General features: G+C 40.2%; 1 long non-coding RNA gene across 1 annotated transcript; it reads right to left on the bottom strand.

Annotated features, from left to right (window-relative positions):
• Positions 1–7,892: 7,892 nt before the first annotated feature.
• On the bottom strand, positions 7,893–9,921 carry LOC140397040 (uncharacterized). Its single transcript, XR_011936674.1, has 3 exons — positions 9,814–9,921; positions 9,198–9,329; positions 7,893–8,202 (listed from the first exon to the last, which is right to left on the bottom strand). It is a non-coding gene; the product is annotated as an uncharacterized lncRNA (long non-coding RNA).
• Between the last annotated feature and the right edge of the window lie 2,135 nt (positions 9,922–12,056).

Below are 12,056 nucleotides of genomic sequence, written 5' to 3'. Positions count from 1 at the left end.
CACTGTTTAAACGCGTTTGGTTTACTGTAGGGCACTGTTTAAATGCATTTGATTTACTGCAGGGCACTGTTTAAATGCATTTGATTTACTGCAGGAATCTGTTTAAATGCATTTGATTTACTGCAGGGCACTGTTTAAATACATTTGATTTACTGTCGGGCACTGTTTAAATGCATTTGATTTACTGCAGGAATCTGTTTAAATGCATTTGATTTACTGCAGGGCACTGTTTAAATACATTTGATTTACTGTCGGGCACTGTTTAAATACATTTGATTTACCGGAGGGCACTGTTTAAATGCATTTGATTTACTGTAGGGCACTGTTTAAAAGCATTTGATTTCCTGCAGGGCACTGTTTAAATACATTTGATTTACTGTCGGGCACTGTTTAAATACATTTGATTTACCGGAGGGCACTGTTTAAATGCATTTGATTTGCTGTCGGGCACTGTTTAAATGCATTTGATTTACCGGAGGGCACTGTTTAAATGCGTTTGATTTACTGTAGGACACTGTTTAAAAGCATCTGATTTCCTGCAGGGCACTGTTTAAATGCGTTTGATTTACTGTAGGACACTGTTTAAAAGCATTTGATTTACTGTAGGGCACTGTTTAAATGCGTTTGATTTACTGCAGGGCACTGTTTAAATGCGTTTGATTTACTCTAGGCCACTGTTTAAAAGCATTTGATTTACTGGAGGGCACTGTTTAAATGCATTTGATTTTCTGCAGGGCACTGTTTAAATGCGTTTGATTTACTGTAGGACACTGTTTAAATGCATTTGATTTACTGTAGGGCACTGTTTAAATGCGTTTGGTTTACTGTAGGGCACTGTTTAAAAGCATTTGATTTACTGTAGGGCACTGTTTAAATGTGTTTGATTTACTGTAGGACACTGTTTAAAAGCATTTGATTTACTGTAGGGCACTGTTGAAATGCATTTGATTTACTGCAGGGCACTGTTTAAATGCATTTGATTTACTGTAGGGCACTGTTTAAATGCGTTTGATTTACTCTAGGGCACTGTTTAAATGCATTTGATTTACTGCAGGGCACCGTTTAAATGTGTTTGACTTACTGTAGGACACTGTTTAAATACATTGGATTTACTCGGGGGCACTGTTTAAATGCATTTGATTTTCTGCAGGGCCCTGTTTAACTATCTTTGATTTACTATCGGACACTGTTTAAATACATTTTATTTACTGGAGGGTACGTAGATCACTGTTCAAACGCATTTGGGTTACGGTAGGGCACTGTTTGAATGCATTTGAGTTACTGTAGGACACTGTTTAAATGCATTTGAGTTACTGCAGGACACTGTTTAAATGCTTTTTATTTACTGTAGGGTTCTGTTTAAATGCATTTGACTTAACGTAGGGCACTGTTTAAATGCATTTGGGTTACGGTAGGGCACTGTTTAAATGCATCTGATTTGCTGCAGGACACTGTTTAAATAAATCTGATTTACAGTAGAGCACTGTTTCAAGACATTTGATTTAGAGTCGAGCACTGTTTAAATGCATTTAATTTACTCTAGGACCCTCTTTAAGTACATTTGAATTCCTGTAATGCGCTGTTAATGCTATTTGTTTACTGTCAGGCACTGTTTAAAGGCATTTGGTTTCCAATTGGGCACTGTTTAAATGCACTTCATTTCCTGTAGCACACTGTTTAAATACATTAGATTTAGTGACGGGCACTGTTTAACTGCCTCAGTTAACTGTCGGGCACTGTTTAAATGTATATGATTTACTGTAGGGCACTTTTTAAATGCATTTGATTTACTTCAGGGCACTGTTTAAATCCAAGTGATTTTACATTAGGGCACTGGTTAAATACGCATGGCTTGCTGTAGGGCCCTGATTAAATGCATTTGCTTTAGTGTCGGGCACTTTTTTAATACATTTGATTTACTGTGGTGCACTGTATAAATGTCTTTGGTTGACTGTAGGGCACTGTTTAAATGCATTTGATTTACTGTCGTGCACTGGATAAACGTATTTGGTTTATTGTAGGCCACTGTTGAAATGCATTTTATTTCCTCTGAGGCGCTGTTTAACTGCATTTGATTGACTGCAGGGCACTTTCTAAATGCATTTGATTGAGTGTGGGCCACTGTTCAACTGCATTTGTGTTGTGCATGGCACTGTTTAAGCACATTTAATTTACTGTGGGGCACAGTTGAAATGCATTTGGTTTACTGCAGGGCACTGTAAATGCATTTGATTTACTATAAAACACTGTTTAAAAACATTTGGTTCACTGCATGGAACTGTTTAAATGTGATTTATTTACTTTGAGGCACGGTTTATATGCGATTGAAAAACTGTAGGGCACTATTTAAGAGCATTTGGTTTACTGGAGGGCACTTTGTAAATGCGATTGATATACTGTAGGTCACTGTTTAAATGCATTTTATTTGCTATAGGGCGCTGTTTAAATGTATTTGACTTTCCGCAGGGCACTGTTTAAATACATTTGATTTTCTGCATGGCGCTGTTTAAATGCATTTGACTTACTGTAGGGCACTGTTTAAATGCATTTGGTTTATCTTAGGGCACTGTTTAAATACATTTGATTTTTTGTTGTGCACTGTTGAATGCATTTGGTTTACTTCAGGGCACTGTTTTCCGTATTTCCCGTACCGACTCCCCGAACAGGCATCGGAATGTGGCGACGAGGGGCTTTTCACAGTAACTTCCTTTGAAGCCTACTTATGACAATAAGCGATTTTCATTTCATTTCACTGTTTAAATTGGTCTGATTTACTGTAAGACACTTCAAGGGCATTTGGTTTTTGCCGGGCACTATTTAAAACCATTTGACTTACTGTAGGACACTGTTTAAATGTGTTTGACTTACTGTAGGACATTGTTTCAATACATTGGATTTACTCGGGGGCACTGTTCAAATGCATTTGTATTTCTGCAGGGCCCTGTTTAACTATCTTTGATTTACTGTCGGGCACTGTTTAAATACATTTTATTTACTGGAGGGTCCAGTTTAAATGCATTTGATTTGACGTGGATCACTGTTCAAACGCATTTGGGTAACGGTAGGGCACTGTTTAAATGCATTTGATTTTCTGTAGGGCACTGCTTCAGTGCATTTTATTTACAGTAGGACACTGTTTAAATGCATTTGATTTACTGTAGGGCACTGCTTCAGTGCATTTTATTTACAGTAGGACACTGTTTAAATGCATTTGAGTTACTGCAGGACACTGTTTAAATGCATTTTCTTTACTGTAGGGTTCTGGTTAAATTCATTTGACTTAACGTAGGGCACTGTTTAAATGCATTTGGGTTACGGTAGGGCACTGTTTAAATGCATCTGATTTGCTGTAGGACACTGTTTAAATACGTTTGATTTACTGGAGGGCACTGTTTAAATAAATTTGATTTACAGTAGAGAACTGTTTCAAGACATTTGATTTAGAGTCGAGCACTGTTTAAATGCATTTAATTTACTCTAGGACCCTCTTTAAGTACATTTGAATTCCTGTAATGCGCTGTTAATGCTATTTGTTTACTGTAAGGCACTGTTTAAAGGCATTTGGTTTCCAATTGGGCACTGTTTAAATGCACTTCATTTCCTGTAGGACACTGTTTAAATACATTAGATTTAGTGACGGGCACTGTTTAACTGCCTCAGTTAACTGTCGGGCACTGTTTAAATGTATATGAGTTGCTATAGGGCACTTATTAAATGCATTTGATTTACTTCAGGGCACTGTTTAAATCCAAGTGATTTTACATTCGGGCACTGGTTAAATACGTTTGGCTTGCTGTAGGGCCCTGATTAAATGCATTTGCTTTAGTGTCGGGCACTTTTTTAATACATTTGATTTACTGTGGTGCACTGTATAAATGTATTTGGTTGACTGTAGGGCACTGTTTAAATGCTTTTGATTTACTGTAGGGCACTGTTTAAATGCATTTGATTTACTGTAGTGCACTGGATAAACGTATTTGGTTTATTGTAGGCCACTGTTGAAATGCATTTATTTACTCTGAGGCGCTGTTTAACTGCATTTGATTGACTGCAGGGCACTGTTTAAATACATTTGATTTTTTGTTGTGCACTGTTGAATGCATTTGGTTTACTTCAGGGCACTGTTTTCCGTATTTCCCGTAACGACTCCCTGAACAGGCATTGGAATGTGGCGACGAGGGGCTTTTCACTGTAACTTCCTTTGAAGCCTACGTATGACAATAAGCGATTTTCATTTTATTTCACTGTTTAAATTTGTTTGATTTACTGGAAGACACTTCAAGGGCATTTGGTTTTTGTCGGGCACTATTTAAAAGCACTTGATTTACTGTAGGGTACTGTTTAAATGTGTTTGACTTACTGTAGGACACTGTTTAAATGTGTTTGACTTACTGTAGGACACTGTTTAAATACATTGGATTTACTCGGGGGCACTGTTCAAATGCATTTGATTTTCTGCAGGGCCCTGTTTAACTATCTTTGATTTACTGTCGGGCACTGTTTAAATACATTTTATTTACTGGAGGGTCCAGTTTAAATGCATTTGATTTGACGTAGATCACTGTTCAAACGCATTTGGGTTACGGTAGGGCACTGTTTAAATGCATTTGATTTACTGTAGGGCACTGCTTCAGTGCATTTTATTTACAGTAGGACACTGTTTAAATGCATTTGAGTTACTGCAGGACACTGTTTAAATGCATTTTCTTTACTGCAGGGTTCTGTTTAAATGCATTTGACTTAACGTAGGGCACTGTTTAAATGCATTTGGGTTACGGTAGGGCACTGTTTAAATGCATCTGATTTGCTGTAGGACACTGTTTAAATACGTTTGATTTACTGGAGGGCACTGTTTAAATAAATTTAATTTACAGTAGAGCACTGTTTAAATGCATTTAATTTACTTCAGGACCCTCTTTAAGTACATATGAATTCCTGGAATGCGCTGTTAATGCTATTTGTTTACTGTCAGGCACTGTTTAAAGGCATTTGGTTCACTGTAGCGCACTATTTTAAAGCATTTGATTTTCTGTAGCGCACTGTTTAAATGCCTTTGATTTACTGTCGAGCACTGTTTAAAAGCATTTTCTTTAATGTAGCGCATTGTTCAAATTCATTTGGTTTCCATTTGGGCACTGTTTAAATGCACTTGATTTCCTATAGGACACTGTTTAAATACATTAGATTTAGTGACGGGCACTGTTTAACTGCCTTTAGTTTACTGTTGGACGCTGTTTAAATGCATTTGATTTTCTGTAGGGTACTTTAACAGCATTTTATTTACTGTAGGGTACTGTTTAAATGCATTAGATTTAGTGACAGGCACTGTTTAACTGTCTTTAGTTTACTGTTGGACGCTGTTTAAATGCATTTGATTTTCAGTAGGGCACTTTAACTGCATTTTATTTACTGTAGCGCACTGTTTAAATGCATTTGATTTAATATACAGCACTGTTTAAATACATTTGGTTTACTGTCGGGAACTGTTTAAATGTGATTGATTTACTTTAGGGTACGGTATAAATACATTTGAGTTACTGTAGGGCACTGTTTAAATACATTTGATTCACTGTAGGTGCACTGTTTAAATGCACTTGATTTATGTCGGGTACTGTTTAAATACATTTTGTTTGCTGGAGGACACGGTTTAAATGTAATGATTTACTGGAGGGCCCTGTTCAAATGCCTTTCGTTTACTTTAGGGCACTGTTTATAAGGAAAAAGAATAAAGACACGTACAGCACAGGAACAGACCCTTTGGCCACCCAATCCCGTGCCGACCATCCTGCCCGGCTAAACTACAATCTTCTACACTTTCTGGGTCCGTATCCATATATTCCCATCCTATTCACGTATTTGTCAAGATGCCCCTTAAATATCACCTCCTCCGGCAGCGAGTTCCAGGCACCCACTACCCTCTGCGTAAAAAACATGCCTCGTACATCTACTCTGTACCTTGCCCCTCGCACCTTAAACCTATGCCCCCTAGTAATTGACCCCTCTACCCTGGGAAAAAGCCTCTGACTAGCCACTATGTCTTTGACCCTCCTCATAGCTAATGCCCTCCATAGCAGGCAACATTCTGGTAAATCTCTTCTGCACCCCCTCTAAAGCCTCCACACCCTTCTGGTAGTGTGGCGACCAGAATTGGACACTATACTCCAAGTGTGGCCTAACTAAGGTTCTATACAGCTGCAACATGACTTGCCAATTCTTTTACTCAATGCCTCGGCCAATGAAGGCAAGCATGCCGTATGCCTTCTTGACTACCTTCTTCGACTGTGTTGCCCCTTTCAGTGACCTGTGTACCTGTACACCTAGATCTCTCTGACTTTCAATACTCTTGAGGGTTCTACCTATCACTGTATATTCACTACCTGCATTAGACCTTCCAAAATGCCTGACCTCACATTTGTCCGGATTAAACTCCATCTGCCATCTCTCCGCCCAATCTCCAAACAATCTAAATCCTGCTGTATCCTCTGACAGTCCTCATCGCTATCCGCAATTCCACAAACCTTTGTGTCGTCTGCAAACGTACTAATCTGACCAGTTACATTTTCCTCCAAATCATTTCCTACAAACAGCAAAGGTCCCAGCACTGATCCCTGCGGAACACCACTAGTCACAGCCCTGCAATTAGAAAAGCATCCTTCCATTGCTATTCTCTGCCTTCTATGACCTAGCCAGTTCTATATCCACCTTGCCAGCTCACCCGTGTGACTTCACCTTTTGTACTAGTCTGCCATGAGGGACCTTGTCAAAGGCCTTACTGAAGTCCATATAGACAACATCCACTGCCCTACCTTCACCAATCATCTTTGTGACCTCCTTGAAAAACTCTATCAATTTAGTGAGACACGACCTCTCCTTCACAAAACCATGCTGCCTCTCACTAACACGTCCATTTGCTTCCAAATGGGCAGCACGGTGGCATTGTGGACAGCACAATTGCTTCACAGTTCCAGGGTCCCAGGTTCGATTCCGGCTTGGGTCACTGTCTGTGCGGAGTCTGCACATCCTCCCCGTGTGTGCGCGGGTTTCCTCCGGGTGCTCTGGTTTGCTCCCACAGTCCAAAGATGTGCAGGTTAGGTGGATTGGCCATGATAAATTGCCCTTAGTGTCCAAAATTGCCCTTAGTGTTGGGTGGGGTTACTGGGTTATGGGGATAGGGTGGAGGTGTTGACCTTGGGTAGGGTGCTCTTTCCAAGAGCCGGTGCAGACTCGATGATTCGCATGGCCTCCTTCTGCACTGTAAATTCTATGATAATCAAATGTGAGCAGATCCTGTCTCGAAGAATTCTCTCCAGCACTGGGTGATACTGGGTGATACTGCCGATGATCTCTTGAGTGGGGCAACACTAATGGAAATGAATATACAAATTGGGGAATTGAAGTGAGAAAACTACGTTAAATTCTGATTACAGCCTTCAGGACCCGATTGTCAGGGGCAGTGCTGGAATGAATGTGTGGGACTTTGCTGCTGGGAGAATGCAGTGATCGCTGTTCCTCGAATACATGATGTACGGGCTCAATAACTGGGCAGTAAGATGTCTAACAACACCAGGTTAAAGTCCAAGAGATTTGTTTCGAATTACTAGCTTTCGGAGTGCAGCTCCTTCACCTGAGAAAGGAGCTGAGGTCCGAAAGCTAGTAATTCGAAACAAATCTGTTGGACTTTTATCTGGTGTTGTAAGACGTCTTACTGTGCTCACCCCAGTCCAACGCCGGCATCTCCACATCATCAATAACTGGAGATAAAACAGAGAAATAATGCATTTATCACTCCTAATCTTAATGTAATGGTGCAAGAGTGAGGGATTTTACCAAATGGTCTTCCAATACACCTGACATGAAACAGCATCAGTTATTTAATTATAATGCCGGTTCGGTTCCACAATGCACTGCGATTTAACACAGCTTTAACATGGGCAGTGCAATACTGGATATACATTCTATTTTGTTTTTCATTCCTAAAGAGACAGAATGCAGATTCTTTCACACAAAATAAGGAGAGAAATGTGATTCTAAGAAACACAACAGGAAGTAATCTCTCATTCAGTCAAATACAATATTGATATCGGGCAGCAAAGCATAATCAAAGCGATGACATTTTGGAAAAGTTCTGATGTCTTCCATCAGATTTAATGTAGAATCATATATCTGTGGACGTCACCTCAGGGATGTGGAGTTGACTATTATCTGAGATGGGTGAAAAGAAAGAAGAGATCATCGAAAGAAATCACATCTACATGTTTTCTCTTTCGTAACATTTCAAGTGCAACTGGCCTTTTAAAATTCTATCAAAAACATTCTCCGTTTTTTCTCTCATAAACTCTCACTCAGTGAACCGTGGGAATAGTCCAGGAGACCCAAAATTATACGGGACACGGAACGCCCCAGCAGCGCGCCACATACAGAGGGAAATGGAACTAACCATCACCGTTTAACAGTACAATGCAGATTTGTAAACTTTAGATGTAAACGGTCACTGCCCAATGATGGTAGAACCCCCCGGCCTGTGACACAGATAACATTGGTATTGTGAGAAGGTGTGGAAGGAACCGATAACGCTGGGTCAATGAGGATATGACTGTTGTACACTGTGGGGATGAGCATACTTCAGTTAAACATTGGGCTGAAAGTTAGATGTTTTCTTTAAATTATTTGCATTTGCGACATGAACAATTGCAAATCCCACTTTGTTCCATGATCGATTAGAATAACTTCAATCCAGAGAGAGTCAATTCCTCACAAGAAGGTTGGTGACTGAGGGAATAACCAGAGCTGATAATCTATTGGGAACGCAGTCGCAACAGAAGACAGCAAGAGGGACGTGGAAAAGTACAGGGGTGTCATCAAACATCCAAGCAAATTGAAACATGCGCGATGACCAATGGAAGGACCTGGAATTTGAAAGCCCAATAATGTAGAAGGGTCACCCCCAATGGCATGAAGCACATCAAGAGACTTCGTGGAAATGCCCAAAGCCGAACTTGAGTTGTGAAAAGTTGATGATCCTCCTGTTAAACAACCTGTTTTCCCAGCCCATCAAGCTGCCCCAGATGTAGCAAAATCTGCAGGTCGTCCATTGGGCTCATCGTTCATCCTAGAGCCTATCTCAGCGGAGCTGGAGAAAATCATCGACGGAAGCGAGCGATTCTCAAAGAAACAGAAGAATCAAAGGATTATCTTACCCAGAGTGTGGATATCACCGCTGAACTTTCCCAATGTAATGCGATCATCAGACCCAGGATCCTGCAGCATGTGTCCACTCTGGGCGTCAATGGTTTCAGTCTCAGCATCGTCATAGTCGGCAGAAACAGGAGCTGAGAGGCACAGGTGTTTGCAGTTGAAGTTACTTACGTCCAAAGGACAGTTAGAATGATATACTTTAATCATTCTCTCCCAAGTAATACCGGGGCAGGAAAGTAGATCGATTACGGTATGATGTCATTGAGTTTGAGTGGAGAGAATTATTGGGCCAGCTTGTGCGGCAGTATTTTCAATTTTAGTTTAAATTCATACTGTTCCCAGAAAATGTACATCCCACCAACCTGCAAACATTTCACAGCCTCCATAGGCTTGTGTAGAATCACAAGGAAACGTTTATTTTTAATTAATTTATTTTATTGGGAGAAATGATAAGACGTTGTTTCAGACTCAAGCAGTTTAGATGTTTCGGTTACTGAAATCATTGTGCAAGACCTGAGATCCTTGAATCTCTCATTTAATAGTTGATCTGTTTTGGTATTTCAGATATTACAGAGTGAAGATCTGAAACGAGATGGTGGAAAGTAAATTTCTACATACCCTGCATATTTGAGCATTCATCTTCAGGATATGCGGATCCAGGATCAGTGTCACCCAAACTGTGACTGCTGTAATATTCAATCTGGTTGAGAGTGTTAATCGTTGCAGAATCTGCTAAACAGAAAGTGATTGGTTAATGGATCAGTTGTTTGTGGTGGAGTCATCATAAAGTCATCACGACACATAATATTTCAACCAATCAGAGGCGAGGTATCAATAACTTCACCATCATTGTGACAATGTCCTGGAATTGATACATGACTCCACTTTGGAAGAACATTCAACTTTGGGAGATCAGGCGAAGAAACTGCACAAACTTTTCAGGACAACTATACAGAGGAACATAGAGAGACATAGAAATATGGAACGTAGGAGCAGGAGTGGGTCATTCGGCCCTTCTAATTCGTTCTGGAAATCATCATATGTGTTTTGGGCTCAATTACTTTTTGTAGTAGCAAATTACACAATATCATATCCAAGTGAAGGAAGTAATCCTGATTGCATTTTATAGGTTTCAGATAGATGCCACAAACGCTCTGCATTCTTCTGAACTCAAGCGTAAATTATCGTGAAGGACTCACTATTTCCTCATATGTCGGACCCACCATTATAGGGATCCATCTGGTAAATATTCGTTGCACTCCCTTTATGGCAAAAACAAATCACCCCTCAGATAAGGTGACCAAAACTGTACAATATTCCTGGTGTGGTCTCACGAAGGCACTTTATAATTGCACCATGACATCCTGTTCTTCTACTTTTATGGCCAGCAAACCAGTTGCCTTCTGTTCCACCTGCTGTACCTGCAGGATTACCTTCAGCGACTGGTGTGAGAAGACACCCGGGTCTCGTTGCACAAACCCCTCTCTCAATTTATAACCAATCAGATGATATTCTGTCTTCTTACTTTTGCCGCCAACCTCACATTTATCCACATAACACTGCATATTCCCTGAATTTTCCCACTCAGCTCGGCCAAATCACACTGAAACATCTTTGTATCCATCCTCCTTATAGCTCACCCTCTCACCCAGCGTGTGTCATCTGAAGTGTTGGGCATATTGCATTCTTTAAATCATTAATGTATATTGTGAACAGCTTGGGTCCCAGCACTGAAACATGCAATACCTCAATGACTGCCATTCTGATTTTTTTTAAAAATCCCTACTCTTCTGCTTCTTTTCTGCCAAACAAAATTCCATCCATCTTAATATCCTCCCCCTAATCGTTTGCGTTTCAATGTCACTTGCTAATAATCGGGTGAGGGTCATTGTAGAAAGCCTTCTGAAAGTCTAGGTAAACCAGGCCCACTGTCCCACCTTATATATTCTACTGATTATATGCTCAAATAATTCCAGTCGTACTCATAAGCATGTTTTCCTTTTCGTAAATCCATGATGACTCTGCACGATTTTATCACTGTTTTATAAGTGGCCTGCTATTTGGTTTTTCATAATGACTCTAGAATTGTCCCCACTACTGACGTTAGGTGTACTGATCTATCATTTCCCATTTTCACTCACCCTCTCCTTCTGGATAATGGGATTACATGAGCTATCCTCCAATAATTAATTACAAAGTGCAAATCATCATAAAAGATGACGCACAATGCATCAACAAGATCTAGCGCCACGTTGGTAAGTAGCCTGGAATGTATATTATCAAGTCCTGATATTTATCGGCCTTCACTGTCATCAGTTTCCTATCTCCACTTCCTTACTAATACTGAGTTTCTGCAGTAAACCCTGTGTTCCAGAAAATGACTGGTTTGTTATTTATGTCCATCAGGTGGACAATAAATGTCACTTCTGTCATCTAACAGTTCCGTCCGTTCGGATAGTTAATGTGTCAGATATCCCAGTGGATTAAATAATATAAGCCATAATCCGTGAGGTCTGCATCAGCCGTTGGGTGTTTGATACAGAACCGCTTCCCCTCCCACAATAATTCCCTCTGTTTCAATATCACTGACGGTAAATACATCAGAAGTGGATTTAGATCGTGGAACCCGCGGGCAATGGTTCAGGGTGGAGCCAGAATGCGCCAAATGCGATCATTTTGCTTCCTTTCTGTTCATCCATTCTGGATAAACAGCACCCCTCAATACTGTTCACGCTCTTGTACATTGTGATCAGCCCTCCCCTTAACTGTCCTTGCACTTTCGTAATATCCTCTTCAGATCCATACAATCTACTCCAATTCCATCCAACCAGAGTTCGATTGGCTTTGATCTTCATTCTTCT

Source organism: Scyliorhinus torazame, chromosome 20 (genome assembly GCF_047496885.1).
Source record: "Scyliorhinus torazame isolate Kashiwa2021f chromosome 20, sScyTor2.1, whole genome shotgun sequence".
In the NCBI taxonomy this organism is placed as follows: Eukaryota; Metazoa; Chordata; class Chondrichthyes; order Carcharhiniformes; family Scyliorhinidae; genus Scyliorhinus; species Scyliorhinus torazame.
Note: the sequence above shows the minus strand (reverse complement) of the source record. Positions and strands in the feature narration are given on the sequence as shown.